The sequence below is a fragment of the Nerophis ophidion genome, linkage group LG24, assembly GCF_033978795.1.
Source record: "Nerophis ophidion isolate RoL-2023_Sa linkage group LG24, RoL_Noph_v1.0, whole genome shotgun sequence".
Taxonomy (NCBI): Eukaryota; Metazoa; Chordata; class Actinopteri; order Syngnathiformes; family Syngnathidae; genus Nerophis; species Nerophis ophidion.
The window spans coordinates 24,310,979-24,334,229 of record NC_084634.1 but is presented as its reverse complement, the minus strand read 5'-3'; the positions used below and the strand labels follow the sequence as shown (position 1 = coordinate 24,334,229).

At 39.7% G+C, this 23,251-nt stretch overlaps 1 protein-coding gene and 1 long non-coding RNA gene across 2 annotated transcripts in view; one reads left to right on the top strand and one right to left on the bottom strand.

Annotated features, from left to right (window-relative positions):
- The window catches only part of LOC133542395 (uncharacterized), a 43,684-nt gene extending 22,557 nt beyond the window's left edge, over positions 1-21,127 (bottom strand). Inside the window, exon 1 of the long non-coding RNA XR_009804147.1 lies at positions 20,935-21,127. This is a non-coding gene — a long non-coding RNA (uncharacterized LOC133542395). The remainder of the gene's footprint in view (positions 1-20,934) is intronic.
- Positions 13,106-23,251, top strand: part of LOC133542394 (dihydropyrimidinase-related protein 5-like) — a 47,418-nt gene continuing 37,272 nt past the window's right edge. The window contains exon 1 of the mRNA XM_061886460.1: positions 13,106-13,258. The gene's annotated coding sequence lies outside the window, so the exon portion shown is untranslated. The remainder of the gene's footprint in view (positions 13,259-23,251) is intronic.

The window sequence follows — 23,251 nt, the reverse complement described above, 5'->3', positions numbered from 1 at the left end:
GTGCTGGGGCCAAATCCGGCCCGGGAATTACATCATCGCGGGCCTAAGTTGAGTTCAATATTTGGGAGGCAAACATTTTTGCAGCAAATTTCTAAAAACTGGACCACTGTAAACACATAGCTAGAAAAAATAGAACACGGTGGTCCAAACTTGTGATTTACATAACTGAGGCGTTCCTCAAGGCACCACTTTAAGTCCTCTCCTTTTGGGCATTTACTTTTTATACCTGGATTTTTAGAACTAAACTGTTGCCTGGCTTGTTTACTTCAGATGCAGTCAGTCTGCATTTGTTCATCTTATTTAGTTATACGAGTGGGGTTCCTCAAGGTTCCGTTTTAAGTCCTCTCTTTTTCGTCGTTCAGACTATTTGACTGGTGGCTCACGAGTTCAGTTCAGAAAACTTTTGAGAGACTTTCGCAAGATCCTTTAAAAACAGCAGAATGCTACTGTAAACTGACAGAATAGATAAGAGGGTAAAATCAAATGTCTACTGTAAAGGATGCTGGACCTACAAATTATCCAAAGTGTGAAGCTAAACCCCCAAAACTATTTAGTTGAATAACCCTACACTCTAGTAATATTGATTGATTGATTGATATTGATTGAAGCTTAGCCCCCAAAACTATTTAATTTAATAACTATGCACTATAGTAACATTTTAACAGGATATCATGGTATTCGCGTAGGATAAACAAATGGATAAAACATACAGATGGTTGACCTTATTTTCAGATGTGTAGGGAAGCCATTTTTACTGATCTTCCGTGAATTGGATGAATATTTTGCTATTCATAAACGGGCTGCGGGGGACACACGTTACTGTAGAAGCGCATAATAGAGGACCTTTAATGTTCATGTCAGTCAGTTTAAAGGGAGACGACTGAAGGAAAACAGCCTCTCTTGTGCCTCAGCCTCTTGTGCTGTTGGCATACAAAAGGAAAAACAGCTCAACTCTCCTGCTTGACATAGCGGGGGTACAAAATGTTGTGCAGTTCTATCCAAAGACCCAGACTCTGTCGACACTAGGCTGGCTTTCCGCTTCTTATGACCAAAAGTGCTTCTACTGTACCATCTTTATTCCGCTACTCAGTAAGGACTACCTTGTCAGCCCTTCTAGAACAAAGAAGACAATAAAACAGGAAACGCTTCATCCTTTAGTCTGGTCCTTTTTGGTTCTCAGTTGACCACGTCTTTTTCATAGAAAGCCTTCCAATCCTCTGACCTTCCTCAGATACCAGCTAACTACTGGACACAAACACACACACACAGTCGACACACAAACTCTTAACAATGAGCCAGCAGTTTTTGTTCTGTTGTTTTCCCTCTCTCATGTTTACTCTCCGTTTATACAACCAAACTGCAGGTGCTTTTTTCAACCAACCACCAGGTGCTTCCCCCCCCAACTCTGCTCTTTAATACAGTGCTCTTGCAGGTTACGTAAACACATACACACACACACACACACACAGTTGCTGAAAACACATTTGACGCGGTGCTGACTATTACAAATGCACACGTTGCATAGTCACTGTGTTACGGCAGGACACCTGTCGCCATCTTCCATGGCAGGGCTGGGTGTGACATCATCACCTTGGTGCTCCCCACCGCCTCCACTCTCTTCTCCCCTCAGTTACTGCATGTCAGTCTGTCAGTGTAATCTCATGTTAGACTAGCGAGTAATGATGATGATAATAATGGTAGTATTAATAACAATAATAATCCGTTATTGTGTGTGTGTGTGTGTGTGTGTGTGCGTGTGCGTGCGTGCGTGCGTGCGTGCGTGTGTGTGTACTGTTCCAGGTCGGTGCTCAGTTAAGCCAGCCTAGAAGGGTGAAAAGCTAGAGACTGCAGATATTACAGTTAGTTGTAGTGACGTTGTCTTGTCTACGCTAGGACGTCAGGAGGTAAGAGATGCTCTCAAACAAGAAATGTGTTGATCATATTTGGAAACCGCAAAATATGCCTTGAAAACCTCTCAAGACTGCCAGATTTTAGCAAATCTCGTGGAAGTTCAGCGAATTTGATCTCAGTGAGTACTGTATATACAGTGGGGCAAAACAGTATTTATTCAGCCACCGATTGTGCAAGTTCTCCCACTTAAAATGATGACAGATGTCTCTAATTTTCATCAAAGGTACGCTTCAACTCTGAGAGACAGAATGTGAAAAAAAAATCCAGGAATTCACATAGTAGGAATTTTAAAGAATTTATATGTAAATTATGGTGGTCAATCATTCAAAGCTCTCACTGATGGAAGGAGGTTTTGGCTCAAAATCTCACGATACATGGCCCCATTTATTCTTTCCTTAACACGGATCAATCGTCCTGTCCCCTTAGCTGAAAAACAGCCCCAAAGCATGATGTTTCCACCCCCATGCTTCACAGTAGGTCTGGTGTTCTTGGGATGCAACTCAGTATTCTTCTTCCTCCAAACACGACAAGTTGAGTTTATATCAAAATGGATACATGGATGATACAGCAGAGGATTGGGAGAATGTCATGTGGTCAGATGAAACCAAAATATAACTTTTTGGTATAAACTCAACTTGTCATGTTTGGAGGAGGAAGAATACTGAGTTGCCTGCCAAGAACACCAGAACTACTGTGAAGCATGGGGGTGGAAACATCATGCTTTGGGGCTGTTTTTCTGCTAAGGGGACAGGACGATTGATCCGTGTTAAGGAAAGAATGAATGAGGCCATGTATCGTGAGATTTTGAGCCAAAACCTCCTTCCATCAGTGAGAGCTTTGAATGGTTGACCAAATACTTATTTTCCACCATAATTTACAAATAAATTATTTAAAATTCCTACAATGTGAATTCCTGGATTTTTTTTCACATTCTGTCTCTCACAGTTGAAGTGTACTTATGATGAAAATTACAGACCTCTGTCATCATTTTAAGTGGGAGAACTTGCATAATCGGTGGCTGACTAAATACTTTTTTGCGCCACTGTAAATCGGTCCATCCCCACTCTCTGCCGTGACTATTAATAGTATCATTTGTCTATAAAATTGTTAAGTACACCTCTGCATAACACTGTATCCTCGTTAATGTTAAAGAAAACAAAAATTTAAATATCAATCAACTTTCAACAAAAAATACCTTTATCAACATTATCTTTAGTCTGTAACAGAATATAATTAAAGTGCATCATTCATCCATCCATCCACATTCTACCGCTTGTCCCTTTTGGGATCGCGGGGGGTGTCGCTGGAGCCTATCTCAGCTGCATTCGGGCGGACGGCGAGGTATACCCTGGACAAGTTGCCACCTCGTTGCAGGGCAAACAGATAGACAGACAACATTCACACTCACATTCACACACTAGGGCCAATTTAGTGTTGCCAATCAACCTATCCCCAGGTGCCTGAACAAAAAAATCCTTAATAAAGTATGAAAATGTATTGAAAGACTTAAACCATTTGATAATGATATAATTATATATAAATATAACAATAAATAATAATAGATTTAAATTGATTGGCAACATTAACTCAGAAGCACAATTTGTAAAACATTTTAACCTACAAAACTGAATAAAACAATTGGTGCTGTTTTTTGTATGAACGTGAGGAAGTCAGGGTGAACGGCTACAATGAGCACGTTTTTTAGTGCACAGCTTTTCGAAGTGGGTTTGAAGCATGATACTGATAATGCATGTTACTCAGGGGGGCCCGACCCGCTATTTGAGAAGAACTGAAGTAACCCAAAGAACTAAAACTTTCTGTATAACTTCAGCAGGGTGATGAACATAGACCAGCGGTCGGCCATCTTTAGTATCAAAAGAGACATTTTTTCCACCAGAGAAAAAATATTTGCAGCCGAAGAACACAACACAAACTTTTACGTTTGAATATTTCCTGAATTTTACAGGCAAATCTGCCCAAGCGAAATCAAAGTATTTCCTTCCGAGACTGTTTTTCTTTGCTCTTCCAGTCACTAGTGAGGACACAGTCATAGCTTTACAGACAATAATAATGATAATAATAATGGATTAGATTTTATATCGTGCTTTTCTGTTACACAATGCAACTATTTTCAAAAATACACATTTCTCCGAAGGGAGCCACAACAAGGAAGCGACACATTTTTCACATAAATGATGACTTGGAGCATGATCAAGTAGAGATAGACAAGCACAGCTCACTTTGACCACATGATCGATTATTAGAAGTACAGTAGTAGCTCAACATCCGACCTTAATTGGTTCTAGGACGGAGCTTTTAGCTCAAATCAACATCTCTAATTGAAAGGAATAGAAATCAATTTAGTTGGTCCAAAACAGCACTATTTTAACATGAAACATGCCTTTTAAAAAATAAAGACTAACTTTTAAATAATAACCATTGTAATAAAACAATACAACAGAATGTACTATTAACAACTACAGTAGTTGTATGGAGTTTTGTTATAATAATGTACAGCATTTACCTTGAAGAGTGCACTTTCTGCGATGAGTGGCGACTTGTCCAGGATGTACCCCGCCTTCCGCCCAAATGCAGATGAGATAGGCTCCAGCGACCCCAAAAGGGACAAGCGGTAGGAAATGGATGGATGGATGAGTGGACTTCTTCAGTATTACGTTAAAAAGTTAAACTACCACTGATCGTCACACACACGCTAGGGGTGGTGAAATTTGTCCTTTGCGTTTGACCCATCACCCTTGTTCACCCCCTGGGAGGTGAGAGGAGCAGTGAGCAGCAGCGGTGGCCGCGCCCAGGAATATTTTTTTTATTTAACCCCAATTCGAACCCTTAATGCTGAGTGCCAAGCATGGAGGTAATGGGTCCCATTTTTGGTCATTGGTATGACTCGGCCGGGGATTGAACTCACAACCGACGGATCTTAGAGCGCACACTTTAACCACAAGGCCACTGAGCAGGTCTGAACCTTATCTTCTTCCAGCTGCTTCTGCGTCAAACACACCATTAGCAGCTTCTCCATATTCTCATTGATAAGTGTCTGCCATTTAGATGTTTTTTTTACATCCCTGGCTGGCATCAGACCCGTTCTGCTTCAGTATTTGCAGACGTGCAGTCGAACACTCAGATTGGTCTTGTTTTTGAAGATTTTTTTTTAAATTTAATTACTACCATCCACTTCTTCTCAGCACTGTTTTTCAGATTCACGTTCTTCCTCCCCATGGTTGGAAAACCAAGTTATGTCCATCTCTAGCTATAAGTTAACGAGTAAGACCGAATGATTTGGTCGGATCTTACAGGATTCCCTGTGGCATTTGGTACACCAACTACAAACCCTGTTTCCATATGAGTTGGGAAATTGTGTCAGATGTAAATATAAACAGAATACAATGATTTGCAAATCCTGTTCAACCTATATTCAATTGAATGCACTACAAAGACAAGATATTTGATGTCCAAACTCATAAACTTTTTATTTTTTTTGCAAATAATAATTAACTTAGAATTTCATGGCTGCAACACATGCCAAAGTAGTTGGGAGAGGGCATGTTCACCACTGTGTTACATCACCTTTTCTTTTAACAACACTTAATAAACGTTTGGGAACTTAGGAAAAGAATTGTTGAAGCTTTAAAAGTTGAATTCTTTCCCATTCTTGTTTTATGTAGAGCTTCAGTCTTTCAACAGTCCGGAGTCTCCGCTGTCGTATTTCATGCTTCATAATGCGCCACACATTTTCGATGGGAGACAGGTCTGGACTGCAGGTGGGCCAGGAAAGTACCCGCACTCTTTTTTTTACGAAGCCACGCTGTTGTAACACGTGCTGGATGTGGCTTAGCATTGTCAGGGGCGTCCATGAAAAATACGGCGCTTGGATGGCAGCATATGTTGTTCCAAAACCTGTATGTACCTTTCAGCATTAATAGTGCCTTCACAGATGTGTAAGTTACCCATGCCTTGGGTACTAATGCACCCCCATACCATCACAGATGCTGGCTTTTGAACTTTGCATAGATAACAGTCTGGATGGTTCGCTTCCCCTTTGGTCCGGATGACACGATGTTGAATATTTCCAAAAACAATTTGAAATATGGACTTGTCAGACCACAGAACACTTTTCCACTTTGCATCAGTCCATCTTAGACGATCTCGGGCCCAGAGAAACCGGCAGCGTTTCTGGATGTTGTCGATAAATGGCTTTTGCTTTGCATAGTAGAGCTTTGAATTGCACTTACAGATGTAGCGACGAACTGTATTTAGTGACAGTTGTTTTCTGAAGTGGCCCTGCGATGAGGTGGCGACTTGTACAGGGTGTACCCCGCCTTCCGCCCGATTGTAGCTGAGATAGGCGCCAGCGCCCCCCGTGACCCCGAAAGGGAATAAGCGGTAGAAAATGGATGGATGGATGGATGTTTTCTGAAGTGTTCCTGAGCCCATGTGGTGATATCCTTTAGAGATTGATGTCGGTTTCTGACACAGTGCCGTCTGAGGGTTTGAAGGTCACGGTCATTCAATGTTGGTTTCCAGCCATGCCGCTTACGTTAAGTGTTTTCTCCATATTCTCTGAATGTTTTGGTGATATTATGGACCGTAGATGTTGAAATCCCAAAATTTCAGAAACGTTGTTTCGTTGAGAAACAAAGGAGTGACCCTCGCCCCATCCGTGTTTATGAATTACTTAGCATTTCATGGAAGCTGCTTTTATACCCAATAATAGCACCCACCTGTTCCCAATTAGCCTGCACACCTGTGGGATGTTCCAAATAAGTGTTTGATGAGCATTCATCAACTTTATCAGTATTTATTGGCACCTTTCCCAACTTATTTGTCTTGTGTTGCTGGCATCAAATTCTAAAGTTAATGATTATTTGCAAAAAAAAAAAAAAAGTTGATCAGTTTGAACATCAAATATGTTGTCTTTGTAACATATTCAACTGAATATGGGTTGAAAATGATTTGCAAATCATTGTATTCCATTTATATTTACATCTAACACAATTTCCCAACTCATATGGAAACAGGGTTTGTAATAGTGATGCTTATAACTCAAATTTTTGCTTGCAACTTAAAGCATAACATTTACCCAAGAGACAACTCTTATCTCAAAACACTCTTACGTTGATATAACACTGAATATTGTGCAAAACAGCTGCAGCACAACCAATGTTGTCATAGCGGTAAGGAGCAACCTGCAAGTCAAACACTAGTGCCAGGCGGAAAACGGCAGCTCAGGCTGAAGTCCACACGCTCTGGCGCTGACCAATCAGCAGTCAGATGCGAGATGAGAGCAAGTTGACAAATAAAAGACAAATATAAAATAGAACAAGAGTAGTCTCGAGCTCCACTCAAAGGTAGTTTATGTTGCTGATCAAGCCTTGCGCTTGCATTTGAAGAATAATTCCCAATGCAATCTTGAAAAAAAACCGAAATAAAGTTTTCCAATACATCCTGTTCATTTTGTTGTTTCGTACAAAAAATTAATTATTGAATAAACTTTTTCCCATTCATATTATTCCAAAACTTGCATCAAATTCCTTCAAACCCTCTTTTTAAATCCAAACTTCGTCCCTGGTAACCCGCATGAGGTTCACACATTTTGGCGTGTAATAATTGTGCTTTTCTTGGCGGACTACATTCCTTTTAGCGGAAGCTCTAATTTATGACATGGTGTTTAAGGTAAATATGCTTTCTGGTCGATATGTGTCATGAAATATTTCGTGTGAATCATGTTTTTAGGTAAACTTTCGTTCCAAATTACTCTGGCAGCCATGTTTGTAACCATAGTAGAACACAACTATTTTGATTTCTACTTCATCTATAACAAAGTACATTACTTAAGGCTTTTTTATAGATTGCAAATTATGATATTTGTAAAGTGAGTTGCTTTTAAATTAATGCCACACTTTCATCGTTTAGGGGTGAAACTATTGCAGGACTTTTATCCACTCATGTTCAATTTTTACGAACAGCAATTGTGTGATCACGGTTGTTTTCAGCTACATAGTGGTGTGACGTCAACACCTTTCTGTTTGAGAGTGCAACAAGACAAAAAGCCAGGGGAAGCTGAGGGCGGTCGTTTTAAGACATTGAAGACAGTTTAAGGCCGAGTGATGCGCAATTTTCAACACTGATATCAAGAAATACTGTTGTTCACACGCAAGCAAACACTGCACAGACACATCACACAAACACAACACCTCCAGACAACAACAATAACAACGCTGTGGCGCATTCACGCACTCATCTCAAGGACTACATGAAAGAAGATGAGCGTTAAGGAAAAGAGGAACTGCTGGTGTTTCAAAAAGGTGCTAAAATTGTTTTATGAAAAGAAGAAAAAAATCATCTAGGAGTATAAATCAAGTTTGTCTTTACAATGACTGTATTTAAGTTTGTTGTAGTAATGCAGAGGCACTATTATTATTTTACTCTTGTATGGATATCAACTAATTAAAAGGCATTTTAACTTTGTACTTGAACAATGTAAGAAAAAAAAACGTGAATAAAAAAAGACTGTTTCTTGTGATTTAGTGCGTTGATTGTCTGTGTTTTCTTTATTTGGATAGTCATGTTTGTTTTTTTTAGCCAGTGTCATATTTAAGACAAAAAATATCACACTCGAGGTCATCCGGACAAAAATATCTGTTTCCCAAAAAACTGATAATTTTATCATTTTTATTAAGTATATATTTAGGATTTTAACCATTTTAAAAGGACAGAGTGTTTACATAAAGCCCGTTTTGTTCTTTTTTTTTTTTTTTTTTTACATTTTAACATGTACACTGTCACAAACAATGAGAAACAGGTTTAATATTTTCAGTAGCAAGGCATCCTTTTATGAACCATTTAAACAATTATTTAAATGTGTGATTAAATATTTCATATAATTGTAAATTGTTTTATTAAAACAATTATTTCAATATCAAATTATCTGATATTTACATTCATTGTTGATTTTGTTATTTCATGATTTAATTAAATCTTTCTTTGTTTAATTATTTCATGAACCTGTGCGTCAGCACTTCATTAATTTATTTTAATTTTATTTCATAACACATTTATGTATTTATTTCCAATTTTTATTAATTAATGAAACATTTAGTAAATACTTGATGCATTTATTTGTCTAATTTTGTCCCATTTAACCTTTCATATACATTAAATGTGTCATTAAATGTTTTATATAATTGTAAATTGTTTTATTAAAACGATTATTTCAATATCAAATTATCTGATATTTACATTCAATATTGATTTTGTTTTTTCATTATTTAATTACATCTTTCTTTGTTTTATTATTTCATGAGCCTGTGTGTCAGCACTTCATTAATTTATTTTAATTTTATTTCATAACACATTTATGTATTTATTTCCATTTCTTATTAATTAATTAAACATTTAGTAAGTACTTGAAGATGGATTTATTTGTCTAATTTTGTCCCATTTAATCCTTCATATACATTAAATGTGACATTAAATGTTTCATATAATTGTAAATTGTTTTATTAAAACAATTATTTCAATATCAAATTATCTGATATTTACATTCAATATTGATTTCGTTTTTTCATGATTTAATTACATCTTTCTTTGTTTTATTATTTCATGAACCTGTGTGTCAGCACTTCATTAATTTATTTTAATTTAATTTCATAACACATTTATGTATTTATTTCCATTTCTTATTAATTAATGAAACATTTAGTAAGTACTTGAAGATGGATTTATTTGTCTAATTTTGTCCCATTTAACCCTTCCTATAATAGTAAAATGCATGAAATGTAGCTGCATGCTTTGAATGGGGGAAAATAGCGCCAGCTACTGGACAAATAGCCAGTTGTCCAAAATAATTTTTTGTGTAGCCAGCCATCCATCCATCTATTTTTCTACCGCTTGTCCCTTTCGGGGTCGCGTGGGGTCGCTGGAGCCTATCTCAGCTGCTTTTTCATTTTATATTTAACCTCTCAAGGCTTAAGCTGTTTGTTTACATGTTTTTTTTTCTTTTTCTTTGCTATTTGGGCTTATTGGACCCTAATTTAGAATAAAAAGTAAACATCATCTTTTGATTTGATATACTTAGTCTATAAGTACACAAATGTTTTTATTTTTACACTTTTTTTTCCAAATTCCATCGTATGTCATGCTCTTCTGACACCACCAGATAGCAGTATTAAGTGTCCACATAAGCGGCATAAGACCCCACTTCAGTAGTGTACACAATTTTGGAAATAAGAGCTAAAAGGTGCTGTCCACACATGTGGCCACAAAGGTTTTTAAGGCACAAACTAAAAACTCAATTTAATGGTACAAAATTTCCCCAGTTAATTAAACACATTAACAGGAGTTTTATAAGGGGTACGTTCTGTTAAATCAATTATGAGTTGTTACATTCGTGGATATTGAAAACTAAAATTTTATGTGATTTAACTGCTTATTATTTGGTTGTAACTGTTATTTTATGTCGGCTGGTTTTTAAGGTAACGGAAGAATCTACATGTGTACAAGTGTAAGTATATTGCGGCTGCTAGACTTTTGACAAGAACAAGAAAGTTTGATCACATTACGCCTGTACTGGCTCACCTGCACTGGCTTCCTGTGCACTTAAGATGTGACTTTAAGTTTTTACTACTTACGTATAAAATACTACACGGTCTAGCTCCATCCTATCTTGCCGATTGTATTGTACCATATGTCCCGGTAAGAAATCTGCGTTCAAAGGACTCCGGCTTATTAGTGATTCCCAGAGCCCAAAAAAAGTCGGCGGGCTATAGAGTGTTTTCTATTCGGGCTCCAGTACTCTGGAATACCCTCCTGGTAACAGTTAGAGATGCTACCTTAGTAGAAGTATTTTAGTCCCATCTTAAAACTAATTTGTATACTCTAGCCTTTAAGTAGACCCCCTTTTTAGACCAGTTGATCTGCCGTGTCCAGAGTCGGAACCCGGGGTGGACCGCTCGCCTGTGCATCGGTTGGGGACATCTGCGCTGCTGACCCGTCTCCGCTCGGGATGGTCTCCTGCTGGCCCCACTATGGACTGGACTCTTACTACTATATTAGATCCACTATGGACTGGACTCTTACTACTATATTAGATCCACTATGGACTGGACTTCCACAATATTATGCTCGACCCACTCGACATCCATTGCATCCGGTCTCCCCAATAGGGAGTACATCATCTGCGGTCCTCTCCAAGGTTTCTCATAGTCATTCCCATTGACATCCCACTGGGTTGTGAATTTTTCCTCTCCCTTATGTGGGAGCTGAATCGAGGATGTCGTTGTGGCTCGTGCAGCCCTTTGTAACACCTGTGATTTAGGGATATATAAATAAACATTGATTGGTTGATTGCTTGATTGACAAATAGCCAGTTGTCCAAAATCCTTTTTTGTGTAGCATTTTAATTTTTTAAAGGCCTACTGAAACCCACTACTACCAACCACGCAGTCTGATAGTTTATACATCAATGATGGAATATTAACATTGCAACACATGCCAATACAGCCTTTTTAGTTTACTAAATTGCAATTTTAAATTTCCCGCGAGGTATCCTGTTGAAAACGCCGTGGAATGATGACGATTATGTTGACGCGTGTTTGTGACGTTATTGGTTGGAGCGGACATAGTAGCCCAGCACCACACACGGCTAAAAGTCGTCTCTTTTCATCGCATAATTACACAGTATTTTGGACATCTGTGTTGCCTAATCTTTTGTAATTTGTTCAATTAATAATGGAGACTATAAAGAAGAATGCTGTTGGTGGAAAGCGGTGGATTGCAGCTGCCTTTAGCAACCGAAACTTAGCCGGTGTTTCTTTATTTGTTGCGAAGCTTTAACACAGAACGGTCAGGCGAACATGTTTCTCTACGTCAACTAGCAAGTTTTTGGATGGGAAAATTGTGATATTAAGTCAGCTCTTACTGGAGACTTCAGTGGATTATGGGACCTCCTCCTGTTGCTGTCAAAAAGGCAGCTGGGATCTTGGCTCCTCGGCTTCTCTCAGAGACACTGGTATTCACCGCAGCCATCCGACTTTGACGTATGACTTAAAAATCTCACTAAAATACTATCAACACAATAAGCAGATAAGGGATTTTCCAGAATTATCCTAGTAAATGTGTCTAATAACATCTGAATTGCTCACGCTGCCGTCGTCTGGAGCCGTCGCTTTTTCTTTTTTTTTTTTCTTTTTTTTTTAGTGCTTCTCTCTAACTTTCCTCATCCACGAATATTTCATCCTCGCTCAAGTTAATGAGGAAATCATCGCTTTCTCGGTCCGAATTGCTTTTGCTGCTGGTGGCTATGATTATAAAACATTTTAGGATGTGAGGAGCCCTACAACCCGTGATGTCACGCGCACATCGTCTGCTACATCCGGTACAGGCAATGCTTTTTTTTATTAGCGACCAAAAGTTGCGAACTTTATCGTCGATGTTCTCTACTAAATCCTTTCAGCAAAAATATGGCAATATCGCGAAATAATCAAGTATAAATGGGTTGTACTTGTATTGCGCTTTTCTATCTTCAAGGTACTCAAAGCGCTTTGATACTTCTTCCACATTTTACCCATTCACACACTGATGGAGGGAGCTGCCATGCAAGGCGCTATCCAGCACTCATCAGGAGCAAGGGTGAAGTGTCTTAATTGCTCAGGACACAACGGACGTGACGAGGTTGGTACTAGGTGGGGATTGAACCAGGTACGCTCGGGTTGCGCACCACTCTCCACTGCGCCATGCCATCCCTAAGTATGACAGAATTGACCTGCTATCCCCGTTTAAATAGGAAAATCTCATTTCAGTAGGCATTTAAAACACAATTTAGTGGTAAAACACATTAACAGGACTTTTAGAAGGGGTACGTTCTGGTAAATCGATTATGAGTTGTTACATTCGGGTATATTGGAAATTACAATTTTATGTGATTTGTTTGCTTATTTTCTGGTCATTTCTGTCATTTTAGGTCGGCTGGTGTTTAAGGTCACGGAAGAATCTACATGTGTACTTATTTTTGCAACTACCTATTAAAGCTCCACTGTGTCGCCCTGAACCTGAACGCTCTAAATATGATTTCAAACGAACAGTCGTTCTTCATTTCTCCGACAGCATTTGAACGCACGCATGCCTCTGGAGACAAGAGACACGCCCCTGTCGACTGACACATCTCGTTCCCCATTGGTCTATTTTTACCGTTAAAGTGTGGATTTGACGGCTTCCAATTGGCTGCTGCTCGGCCGTCTGAAGGCAGCATCTGTGACTCGTGCCGTGCCAGCTGTCTCCCAGCTCGCGCACACCGCAAAGACCGAGCACCGTCGAGAAGGTTGGACAAACGGTAGGAAACCATTTTTAAAACGTCTTTTAAAATGAACTTGTGGGTCTTCCATGGTCATGTACTCTTCATTCAAATGGAGTGTGTGAAAACCACCTGTCGTATTGATTTGTCGTTCGTCACGGTGTAGCTAGTTCACCGTTTAAAGGGGCTGGCTAACATCAATTATCAGCCACCGAATAAAACGCCCCAAAAATGATTAGCCTGGTTCATTTACGAATGAGTCGATGACGTGTCAAAAATGATTTAAATACATTTCGCATTAACCAGTCGCCATTGGTGTTCACGGTAAAAAAAAAAAAAAATAAAAAAAAAATGTGTGTGCGTGCCATCACTGCAATAAGACCTTCGCTGCTTTCTCTATGTAAGATTCTCTCATGCCATTTTGTCATTTACACCTGATGTATAGTTACAATTGCAATTAAATGGCATGCATACAAAGCAGCCTTATTATGGTCACCGTTCAATACTCAATTATCAAAAGGGACGCCCTTTGTGCATTATGTGAACAAACGGGTGATCTGAGTAATGATTTTCTGTTTTAATAAAAGGAATGTGCTGTTAAAAATGTGTGCATTGATACTATTGTATATACAGTGGGGCAAAAAAGTATTTAGTCAGCCACTGATTGTGCAAGTTCTCCAACTTAAAATGATGACAGAGGTCTGTAATTTTCATCAAAGGTACACTTCAACTGTGAGAGACAGAATGGGGGAAAAAATCCAGGAATTCACATTGTAGGAATTTATTTGTAAATTATGGTGGAAAATAAGTATTTGGTCAACCATTCAAAGCTCTCACTGATGGAAGGAGGTTTTAGCTCAAAATCTCACGATACATGGCCCCATTCATTCTTTCCTTAACACGGATCAATCGTCCTGTCCCCTTAGCAGAAAAACAGCCCCAAAGCATGATGTTTTCACCCCCATGCTTCACAGTAGGTATGGTGTTCTTGGGATGCAACTCAGTATTCTTTTTCCTCCAAACACGACGAGTTGAGTTTATACCAAAATGGATACATGGATGATACAGCAGGAAGATTGGGAGAATGTCATGTGGTCAGATGAAACCTAAATAGAACTGTTTGGTATAAAGTCAACTCGTCGTGTTGGAGGAAGAATACTGAGTTGCATCCCAAGAACACCAGACCTACTGTGAAGCATGGGGGTGGAAACATCATGCTTTGGGGCTGTTTTTCTGCTAAGGGGACAGGACGATTGATCCGTGTTAAGGAAAGAATGAATGGGGCCATGTATCGTGAGATTTTGGGCCCAAACCTCCTTCCATCAGTGAGAGCTTTGAATGGTTGACCAAATACTTATTTTCCACCATAATTTACAAATAAATTCTTTAAAATTCCTACAATGGGAATTTTTGGATTTTTTTTCCTACATTCTGTCTCTCACAGGTGAAGTGTACCTATGATGAAAATTACAGACCTCTGTCATCATTTTAAGTGGGAGAACTCGCACAATCTGTGGCTGACTAAATACTTTTTTCCCCCACTTTACATTGACGTCTATGTTGGCGATACAAGGGGTCTCATCTCGAACAAATGGGCGTGCACCTGGATTATTTTCATTATATGGATTAAAGGCCTACTGAAATGAGATGTTCTTATTCAAACGGGGATAGCAGGTCCATTTTTATGTCTCATACTTGATCATTACGCGATATTGCCTGAAAGGATTTAATAGAGAACATCGACGATAAAGTTCGCAACTTTTGGTCGCTAATAAAAAAGCCTTGCCTTTACCGGAAGTAGCAGACGATGTGCGTGTGACGTCACGGGTTGTAGGGCTCCTCACGTCCTCACATTGTTTATAATCATAGTCTCCATCAGCAAGAGCTATTTGGACCGAAAAATCGGCAATTTCCCCCAATAATTTGAGCGAGGATGAATTATTCGTGGATGAGGATAGTTAGAGTGAAGCACTAAAAAAAAAATTGCGACAGCTCCAGGCGACGGCAGTGTGAGCAATTCAGATGTTATTAGGCACATTTACTCGGATAATTCTGGAAAATCCCTTATCTGCTTATTGTGTTAATAGTGTTTTAGTGAGATTATAAAGTCATACCTGAAAGTCGGAGGGCTGTGGTGAACGCCAGTGTCTCTCAGAAAAGTCAATGGAGGAGCCAAGATCACAGCTGCCTTTTTGACAGCTACAGGAGGAGGTCGCACAATCCACTCAAGTCTCCGGTAAGAGCCGACTTAATGTCACGATTTTCCCATCCAAAAACTTGCTGGTTAACATAGAGAAACATGTTCGCTTGACCGCTCTGTGTTAAAACTTCACAACAAACAAAGAAACACCAGCTGTGTTTCGGATCTAAAGGCAGCTGCAATCCACCGCTTTCCACCAACCGCATATTTCTTTATAGTCTCCATTATCAATTGAACAAATTGCAAAAGATTCAGCAACACAGATGTCCAAATTACTGTGTAATTATGCGGGTGCTGGGCAAATATGTCCGCTACAACCCGAGACGTCAGAAACACGCGTCATCATACGCGTCATCATTCCGCGATGTTTTCAACAAGAAACTCTGCGGGAAATTTGAATTTAGTAAACTTAAAAGGCCGTATTGGCATGTGTTGCAATGTTAATATTTCATCATTGATGTATAAATTATCAGACTGCGTGGTCGGTAGTAGTGGGTTTCAGTAGGCCTTTAACACCCTGAAACACATTGCCATTACAGTAATTCCACGTTTATCGCGGTCAATTGTCTCCAAAACATCCATCTATCCATCCATCCATTTTCTGACCACAGTAAAATAATTTCATAGCTAGGGAAAGCCTCCAGCAGCACGGTGGAACAGGGGTTAGTGCGTGGGCCTCACAATACAAAGGTCCTGAATAGTCCTGAGTTCAATTCCGGGCTCGGGATCTTTCTGTGTGGAGTTTGCATGTTCTCCTGCGGGTACTCCGGCTTCCTCCCACCTCCAAAGACATGCACCTGGGGATAGGTTGATTGGCAACACTAAATTGGCCCAAGTGTGTACACAGCCTTCCGCCCGAATGCAGCTGAAATAGGCTCCAGCACCCCCCGCAACCTCAAAAAGCCTCCTAAGTACATTTTATGACATTATGAGAGCCCTCTAGACCAGTGGTTCTCAACCTTTTTTCAGTGATGTACCCCCTGTGAACATTTTTTTAATTCAAGTACCCCCTAATCAGAGCAAAGCATTTTTGGTTGAAAGAAAGAGATAAAGAAGTAAAATACAGCACTATGTCATCAGTTTCTGATTTATTAAATTGTATAACAGTGCAAAATATTGCTCATTTCTAGTGGTCTTTCTTGAACTATTTGGAAAAAAAGATATATAGATAACTAAATTGATTCATGAAGTTAATTCTAAACATTTCTTCACAAAAAAATAAATCTTTAATTTAACATCAATATTTATGGAACATGTTCACAAAAAATCTAGCTGTCAACACTGAATATTGTATTGTTGCATGTCTTTTCACAGTTTATGAACTTACATTCATATTTTGTTGAAGTATTATTCAATAAATATATTTATAAAGGATTTTTGAATTGTTGCTATTTTTAGAATATTTTTTTTTAAATCTCACGTACCCCTTGGCATACCTTCATGTACTCCCAGGGGTATGCGTACCCCCAATTGAGAACCACTGCTCTTGATGTGTAATAACACCCTTTAGTCACCTTTATTCTCCATCCATCAATCCATTTTCTACCACTTATTCCCTATTATTCACGATGCTGAACAACATGTTCTGATTGGTTTGGTCTTATCTTGTGGCCACTACAATTCTAGAATTTATAATTTTTGTGCTTGAAATTTGGAAAAGGAAAATACCGTTGACGCGAACATAAGACGACACATCTTTGCAATATCTCGTCCGCTTTCTGCTGGGCGGCTTGTGTTGATGTTGTAAACTAACTTGGGGTCTTTCTTGTGCGTTTTGTTATTTGGGAGATGTAAATGTGGAGGAGCAATCGTAATTGTGGATGCGTGCACTGGAGCGGCTACACCCATCATAATTCCACATATTTACTGTTTTACAGTGCTGTGAAATAGTCTTTGTGAATAATTTATAGCAGAGGTCTTCAACAGGGGGTCCGCCACCCCCCTGGGGTCTGCAGAGCTACTGCAAGGGGGCTGTGGAATTGTATTCATATGTTTTTATTTACCCCCTGCAATTTTTCCACAAATGTACATGTCTTTAAATACACATGAACATTAGCGCACCAGTTCCAAGCTAACGATTAGTGCTCTATTTGTCAGCTCGAGATTGACGCACTCATTATCAGCTAGTGATTAGTGCGTTAGTTACCAGCTAGCGATTAGCCTGCTTTTTGTCAGCTGGCGATTAGCGCTGTAGTTGCCAGCTGAAAATAAGCATGCCAGTTGTCAGCTAGCGATTAGCGCCCTATCTACGAGCTATCGATTCGCACGCTAGTTGTCAGGTAGGCATTAGCGCTCAAGTTGTCAGCTATCGATTAGTGCGCTAGTTGTGAGCTAGCGTTTGGCATGTCAGTAACCACTTCGCTATTAGCACCGTAATTGTCAGCTAGAATGTAGCGCTCTAGATGTCATCCAGCAAATAATGCCCTCGTTGTTTGTTTGGCGATTGGCACAATACTTGTCAGCTAGCGATTTAGTATGTTATTTGTCAGATGGGGATTGGCGTGTTAGATGCCAGCCAGCGATTAGAGCACTAGTTGTCGGTTAGTGATGTGCGCTCTGGATGTCAGCTTGAGAATAATGCTCTAGTCGTCAGCTAGCGATTATCACACTGGTTGTCAGCTAGCGATTACAGAGCAATTTTTAGCTAACAATCAGCGTGCTAGTTGTCACCTCTTATTTGTCATTAGCCGTTAGTTGTCAGTGCTGCAAGCTAGTGGTTTGCACATTAGTTGTCAGGTAGCAATTAGTGCTTAAGTTGCGTGCTACCGATTGGCATGTTAGTTGCCAGCCAGCGATTATAGGGCTAGTGGTCAGGTATTGATGTGCGCCTACGTTGTCAGCTAGCGATTAATGTCCTTGTTGTCAGCTAGCAATTGGTGCGCTACTTGTCAGCTAGCAATTAGCACTCTAGTTGGCAGCTAGTGATTAGCACTGTTGGTCTTCACTAGCGATTAATTCCCTAATTATCAGCTAGCAATTAGTTTGATTTTTGTCAGCTGGCAATTAGCGCTGTAGTGGCCAGCTAACAATAAGCGTGCCGGTTGTCAGTTGGTGATTAGCGCCCTCACTACAAGCTATCGATTTGCATGCTAGTTGTCAGGTAGGCATTAGTGCTGTATTTGCCAGCTAACAATAAGCATGCTAGTTGTCAGCTAGCGATTAGCGCCCTTGCTACGACATATCAATTTGCACTCTAGTTGTCAACTAGAAATTAGTGCTCTCGATGTCAGCTAGCGATTAATGCCGTAGTTGTCATCTAGCAAATAATGCCCTAGTTGTTAGTTTAGCGATTGGTACGCTACTTGTGAGCTAGAGATTAGCATGTTATTTGTCAGCTGGCGATTGGCATGTTAGATGCCAGCCAGCGATTAGAGCGCTAGTTGTCGGTTAGTGATGTGCGCTCTGGGTATCAGCTAGCGAATAATGCTCTAGTTGTCAGCTAGCTATTATCACACTGGTTGTCAGCTAGCGATTACATATATAGATAGATAGATAGATAGATAGATACTACTTTATTGATTCCTTCAGGAGAGTTCCTTCAGGAAAATTAAAAAAGAGAGCAAGTTGTCAGCTAACAATCAGTGTGCTAGTTGTCAGCTGTTATTTGTCATCTGCCGTTAGTTGTCATTGCTGCAAGCTAATAATTTGCACATTAGTTGTCAGGTAGCAATAAGTGCTTAAGTTGCCAGCTAGCGATTGACACGTTAGTTGTCACATACCAATTTGCACACAAGTTGTCAACTAGTGATTGGTATGTTAGTTGCCAGCCAGCGATTAGAGGGCTAGTCGTCAGGTAGTGATGTAGGCCCGTGTTGTCATCTAGCGATTAATGCCCTCGTGCGCTAGTTGTCATCTAGCAATTAGCACTCTAGTTGGCAGCTGGTGATTAGCACTGTTGGTCTTCACTAGCGATTAATGCCCCAATTATCAGCTAATGATTAGCAAACTATTTGTCAGCCAACGATTTGTGGACGAGTTGCCAGCTAGTGATTTGCGGTGTAGTTGCCAGCTAGCGATTAATTTCCTTGTTGTTAGCTAACTATTTGCGTGCTAGCTTTCAGCAAGTGATTAGTGTTCTGGTTGCCAGATAGTGATGAGCACGCTAGTTTTCAGCAAGCAAATAACGTGCCAGTTTACAGCTACCAATTAGCACGCTAGTAGCCAGCTAGCAAAAGGAGCACTACTTGATATTTAGCTATTAACAGCACAATACCGTTATTATTTGAATATCCTTAGTATTGCACACTAACAAGGTACATTTAGGTTCATTTCATGTAAAATACAATCATAATTTCATACACGATACATAAGTAAGGAGGCCCTACTGTTATGTCCTGTAGCTCGGATCATTCCATATTTGTGTTTTGTTCCATTTTTGTATTATAGTCTGCCAATGTTTGCCTTAGTTTCCTGTTTGCTCTGTTACCATGGTTGTTTATCATTGTCACCTCCCCCTTGCTTTCTTCGCACACCTGTTCCTCGCGATTACTGCCTTATTTAAGACTGCCCCTTTTGTTATTTCGTCCTCGGTTCCTAATTTGCTTTCACGCAACAGATGACGAGCGCTTTCCATTATTTACTCACTAACTTTCGCGGTACGCTGTATTTTCCATAGCTTTCATGCTAGTTGTTTTGTTTTCCCTTTTGTGCCCTTGTGCCAAGTGTAGTTTGTCTGTTTGTTTCCCTAGCTCCCATGCTAGCTCCATTTGTTTTCCTTTTCCGCCTAGCACCAGTGTTTTTGTTCTAGCCTGTTTTATTAGTTAAATAAATCTTTATTGCTTACCTTACGCTGTGTTCTTGCCCGACGCATCCCTGGAAGAACAAATCCGGCATCGCTATGCCAACCAAGTCTCACACCTACACCTTCTCTCCATCAGTTTGGGGGTCCTTGGCCTAGAAAACTTTTTAAGACCCCAGATTTAGAGGCATTCTGTTGATTCTATTTGTGCAAGATAGTGTTCATGCTTAACTAACAGGAGGAGCAATCGCACAACTGACATGACTTTATAGTTGTAGCATGTACAGTCGGTTTTGATGTTTTTTATTTATTTCTGTCATGTAAAGTGGCAATTATTATTAATAACTGGTGGGAGGAGTAATTACATTAAGTATAAGACTGGTAGTGTGAGTGTGCCCTCAAAGGTCTCACCATACCCATGATTGATCGACCGATTTTTGATTAAAAGCCAAGCCAAGTATGAAGTAGAAGGTAAAACAAATCCATTTGTTTACTGTATTATTATGCAAAAGTGTCAGTTCAGTACTAAATATATATGATTCTCCTTCGCAGAAATCTTAAGTCACTAGTCCTCCTGATACGTGTTAGGGCGTGGCATCTGTGTCGGGGAAACAGTGAGTGTTCTTTTCATGACTCAGCAAAATGGCAAATCACAGAAGACACGTTGGCTCACTGCAGAAGTGTTGAACCTTAAAAGGCTCCAGTGTACACTCAGTTGTGCCTATGGACTGGAATGCATGATCACATTTACATTTACTATAACAAATATAGCCTTACCCTGGCACCAAATCATGACGTAGCAGTTTCAGTGCAGTATTTTTTATCGCTGAGCTGGCTCCAAACTCACCTCTCACGAAAAAGCAGGATGAGAGACCCTAATCCTCAGACATGCTCCAATTTGTCTGTGCTTTAATAGTTTTTATTTTTCCACCCGCCTCTATCAGCACACTCTTTAAACCTCACCCATGTGTGTGTGTCCGTCACGTCTATTCTTAACTCCAATGACTTGTCTTTTTTTTTCCGACATTTGAAATAGCTCACATTCGCACACTGCTTCATGTGTTGAGAACAAAATAACAAAGATATGCTTTGTCCCTGCCTGCAGCATTTAAACCCCAGATCAGAAGTCAGCAGCTGTCCACCACATTCTCACTCACTAAACATTCGCACGGACACACACTTCAGTCTGGATCTGACTAAAGTTGCTGCTGAATAGCAATGTGTTGCACTACTTGGGCCTTGCTCTCTTCAAAGGCCTAATGAAACCCATTACTACCGACCACGCAGTCTTTTAGTTTGTATATCAATGATGAAATACCAACATTGCAACACATGTCAATACGGCCGGTTTAGTTTACTAAATTACAATTTTAAATTTCCCGAGGAGTTTTTTGTTGAAAACGTCGCGGGATGATGACGCGTATGATGACGTGTGTTTTGCTCAGCACCACTTACGGCTAAAAGTCGTCTCTTTTCATCGCGCAATTACACAGTAATTTGGACATCTGTGTTGCTGAATCTTTTGCAATTTGTTCAATTAATAATGGAGACTATAAAGAAGAATGCTGTTGGTGGAAAGCAGTGTATTGCAGATGTCTTTAGCACCGAGACACAGCCTGTGTTTCTTTCTTTGTTGTGAAGCTTTAACACAGAGCGGTCAAGCGAACATTTTTCTCTACGTCAACCAGCATGTTTTTGGATGGGAAAATTGTGATATATATCTTATTGGAGACATCAGTGGATTTTTTGTCCTCCTGCAGTAGCTGTCAAAAAAGGCAGCTGTGAGCTTAGCTCTCGGCTTCTCTCTGAGACACTGCGTGTTCACCGCAGCCATCCGACCTTGAGGTATGTCTTTACAATCTCACTAAAACACTATTAAAACCATAAGCAGATAAGGGATCTTCCAGAATTATCCTAGTAAATATGTCTAATTACATCTGAAACGCTCATACTACCGCCACCCGGAGCCGTCGCTTTTTATTTTATTTTATTAATATATTTTTTTTCTAGTCCTTCACTATCAATATCCTCATTCACAAATCTTTCATCTTCGCTCAAATTAATGGCGAAATTGTCGCTTTCTCGGTCCGAATTGCTCTTACTGTTGGTGGCTCACATTATAAACAATATGAGGATGTGAGGAGCCCTCACACTGGTGACGTCACGCACACATACTTCCGGTAAAGCCAAGGATTTTTTATTAACGAACAAAAGTTGCAAACTTTATCGTCGATGTTCTGTACTAAATACTTTCAGCAAAAATATGGCAATATCGCAAAATGATCAAGTATGACACATAGAATGGACCTGCTATCCCCGTTTAAATAAGAACATCTCATTTCAGTAGGCCTTTCAATACACCTGCCTACAGTTCGATTTAGCTTGTATATTTTTTTGCAATTACATATTTATAAAGTTAAATTAAAAGCCAATTGCCAATAAGGATGGTAAAGTTAAAATGTTCAATGCAATCAAAGATCAAGGCGCAGTAAAGACTCCACTTTTCAAAATGAGCTAGCGCGATGCTACTTTACATTGGATTTGCCATAGGCATGCTGTCCATTAGCTTAAGCAATTTTACATGGCGATGTCATCGCTTCCAAATTTGGTAATCAAATGTACAACTAAGATGCATGTTCCAATCAAACAGCTGGTGTCTAATAAATACAATACTTATAGTTTAAACACTTTGTAGGGCCCAGCAAAAGAAAACAGTGGCACAGTTACCTTATTGGAAAACACTACTTCCTGATTAAGGTTATCCAGGGTAAATCCCACCTAACCAAATCCGTGTCCACACACAACAATGCCACCGTTTAAGACCCCCTCCCTCCTCCGTTTGCCGGAGCAACGTGACCTAATACGCATGCGCGGAAAATGCGCACGTTCTAGTCACCTCTAATGTTGCTTTGTGTGCAAAGTCTTACATTTAACTTATCTGAACAATATCCAGTGTTGTGGTATTTCAATAAACTGGATGGATGGATGGATGGATGGATGGAATCCAGTGTTCTTTGGGGCCCTATTGTAGTGAATCACACCTGAGCCATCATAAATTAATCAAATCTTTAATAAACACGTAAAAGTACACATT